Raw genomic sequence first — 3,631 nt, forward strand, 5'->3', positions numbered from 1 at the left:
GCACTTCCGCTGGCTGGGTATCCGCGGCAAGATCAGATCATTAGTTGGCTGGAGTTAATTAATCACCAGACAATTAGCTTATATTTTTCCCGATCTTAAGACCAGTGGATTGGTGAGGAGGAACTAGAGACAACAGCTTCCTTCTGAGTCACCTTGAGGCAGCAGCCCCTGGGGAAATGCAGGGAAGGAGAACACCCAGGCTTCCTGGAGGGGTTGGCCCCAGGGCATGCCCTGCTTGGGCGGAAAAGCCTGGAGTTTAGATGAGGAAGCCTGGATTCTCCTCTAGACCTCCTGCCAACTCTTTGCCTGACCTTGCGCAAAACATTTAACTCTCTTCTGGGCCTTGGTTTCTTCAGCAAACACTGACGCCTGCTTCTCCGGCTCGCCCCGGCGCCCCCCCACCCACCGCTTTCTAAATGTTTATTTATTATTTTTTTTAATCATGGTTTTATTAGGTTGGTGCAAAAGTAACTGCGGTTTTTATCATTACTTTCAATGGCGTAATAGAATGGGACTCTATTTGCTGCCAAATTGGGAATTCTAAGGGTATAAATATGTATTAATAAATATTATGACCTTTAAAATTTTAAAACAAATGCAAAACCTGCAGCATATTTCGGGAATTGATTCTCTGTACATAAAAATAAGATTAGTGAACCCTTTTGGTGTCTGTTTAGCATACAATGAGTACATCCAGATAGTTAAGACCCTTGGAATCAAGATTAAGAGAACCATCAATTAAGGAGGTATGGTTGGTTAATTCTATACTTATTTTGAAAATAAGTTAGTTGGCCGGGCGCGGTGGCTCACGCCTGTCATCCCAGCACTTTGGGAGGCCAAGGTGGGTGGATCACGAGGTCGGGAGATCGAGACCATCCTGGCTAACACAGTGAAACCCCGTCTCTACTAAAAATACAAAAAATTGGCCAGGCGTGGTGGCGGGCGCCTGTAGTCCCAGCTACTCGGGAGGCTGAGGCAGGAGAATGGCGTGAACCTGGGAGGCGGAGCTTGCAGTGAGCCGAGATTGCGCCACTGCACTCCAACCTGGGCGACAGAGCGAGACACTGTCTCAGAAAAATAATAATAATAATAAGTTAGTTAATTATATACTTACTTTGGAAAACACCAACTATTCGGCACGAATAGCAAAGACACCATGACTACGTTCTACTACTGTGGGACTGTAGTAGAACACTGAAGTCTGCTTCTCCGGTACCCCCCACCCCCGCCCCACCCCCTCCCCCGCTTTTTTAATGTTTATTTATTATTGTTATTTTTTGAGAGTCTCACTCTGTCGCCCAGGCTGGAGTGCAGTGGGGCGATCTCAGCTCACTGCTTTCCCCTTTCCTGTTGGCAGACAGTGCCCACCTCTCCAGGGAAATTTACTCCAGTGCTTCATCCTACCTGATTGGACACAGCCGACCTTATTGGTCCTGGTTCCCTTGTCAAATGCTGTCTCCTGGAAATAGCATCAAAGCAAGCAGCTGATAAGACAAAACTGGATTGTTGCTTATCATGCTAAGGGGAAGCACCACCTGGAAAGAGTCATTGTAGAATGGAGGTGGGGAGGGCAAAGTTGAGATATTGAGGTTTTGGGGTTTGGTTTAAGGCAGGTCCTTTGATGTCAGAGTTAATCAGGGCTGGGTAAGGATCATGTTGTGGGTAAGGATCGTGTGATAATAGTTTAGGATTGTTGGTCACAGCAGTTTAGTATTGGTGGTCACAGTGAAGTGAGGGCTTCAAAGACTCTTGGAGCTTTCTTTGATGCTACTTGTTGAAGAGCTGTGTGGTTTTATTAATAAATGGATTTTCCTGAACTCAAGGAGTAAGGTTATTTGCAACTTTTGTCTTTCTGGGCAAGCGTTTCCCGGAATAGTAAAGTCACAATAATAGAGTCAGGTTATTTTGCTTCAGCAATTGTGAGTCGGAGTACTCTGCTATTTGTACCCAGAGGCACCCTGTTATGGTTTCCTCGTGTGTAAAATGGGGATTATACTGCAGAGAGAAGGGGAGGAGCTGGGCATGCTTTGAGAAGACCAAAGTTTCAACATGTTGTAGGCTTTTGGTATTACAGAAATGTAGGGCTTACAAAAATGTCTGAGTCCCGAAAAATTATTCTTACTCTCACATAGGAAATGGAGTTGCCAAATTGAATTGAATAGTTGTTTGTTAAGTGTCTCCTAGACATAATTATGTCCACTAGTCAAGTGCAACTCAGAGCTCATGGTTATGGGTCCATTGCATTTATTCTGCAGAAGGAGGTGCATGCTCATGTGTTTGAAGCCATGTGATGGGGGCTTCAAAGCTAAGAATGCTCCAGGCTTATCAAGGTCTTAAAATGGCCCTGTGACTGGCCTTTCTGCTTCCTTTCTACTTGAGTCCTTGGCTTTCTACTTCCTAGCCATGTGAATTGGGATCAACTCCTCCCTCTCTGAGCCAGTTTCCTCAGGTGTACAGTGGGGAAGACAATGCTTGGGGCGGAATAAGAAGGGTGAAGTGAGGTGGTGTGTTGAGTATAGTAGCAAACAGTTTTTGGAACTGAGGCGCAGATGATCCCGGGGTGGCTTCAGCCCCTGCAAACTGTGGATCTGGTACAGCGTGCCCTGAGAGAGACCATGGACTCATAGATAGCAAGTCTGTAAGGGCTCAGGGTTAATCAGGTTAGGAGAAAGCAAGAGAAATGAGGATCCCAGCCCAGGGATCCTGGGACTTGTTCATGGCAGTTTCTGCACTGACCCGCATATTTAACAACCAGCTCTTTACAGGCATGAAACAGTCAGAACAGTCTTGCTGGAGACGCTGGAGTCCCTGTGTGAAAACAGACATTCACGGCCGGGCACGGTGGCTCATGCCTGTGGTCCCAGCACTTTGGGAGGCCGAGGTGGGTGGATCACAAGGTCAGGAGATGGAGATTATCCTGGCTAACACAGTGAGACCCCGTCTCTACTAAAAATACAAAAAATTAGCCGGGCATGGTGGCAGGCGCCTTTAGCCCCAGCTGCTCGCGAGGCTGGGGCAGGAGAATGACGTGAGCCCGGGAGGTGGAGCTTGCAGTGAGCCGAGATTGTGCCACTGCACTCCAGCCTGGGTGACAGAGCGAGACTCTGTCTTAAACAAAAAAAAAAAAAGAAAGAAAACAGACATTCACTCTTTAAGTGCTAGATTTTGGGGGAAGTCTAGTGGAGGGACTGGAGCAGCTGGGCAGTAAGGGGCACCTCAGGACGTGGGGAAGTGGCTCTTTATCAACCTACAGTTGACATTCAGTTTGGCTCTTCCAGAGCTGAAAATCTGCCTTGCTTAGGGGAGCATGGGAGTACCAGGTGTGGGAGCAAGTGGAGGTTGGTAGTACAGCCCTGGGCAGGGCAGGCATGGATGGGGGCCAGATTCTGATCAGTGAAGCACCCCTGGGCACTCCCTTGAACCTGAAGCCTGAGGTCAACCAGTGGGGCCTTGGCTCCCTGGGGCTCCTGGATGTTTGAGCAACGGCCCCGTCAGAGAAACTTTCCTAAGTTTTCAGTTTCTCCCCTCTTTTGTGCTTTGGAAAATCCTTTCCCCTTCCTGTGTCTAGGTGAGGTATTTCCTGTCTTCTCTGTCCTCAAGCCACTGCTCTCCTCTTTTACAATAGACCTTG

General features: G+C 47.8%; 1 long non-coding RNA gene across 1 annotated transcript; it reads left to right on the top strand.

The window, feature by feature from the left end:
• LOC134738547 (uncharacterized) lies at nucleotides 1-1,894 on the top strand. Its single transcript, XR_010124316.1, has 3 exons — nucleotides 1-112; nucleotides 678-746; nucleotides 1,358-1,894. It is a non-coding gene; the product is annotated as an uncharacterized LOC134738547 (long non-coding RNA).
• Nucleotides 1,895-3,631: the final 1,737 nt, after the last annotated feature.

The sequence above is a fragment of the Pongo pygmaeus genome, chromosome 18 (genome assembly GCF_028885625.2).
Source record: "Pongo pygmaeus isolate AG05252 chromosome 18, NHGRI_mPonPyg2-v2.0_pri, whole genome shotgun sequence".
Lineage (NCBI taxonomy): Eukaryota > Metazoa > Chordata > Mammalia > Primates > Hominidae > Pongo > Pongo pygmaeus.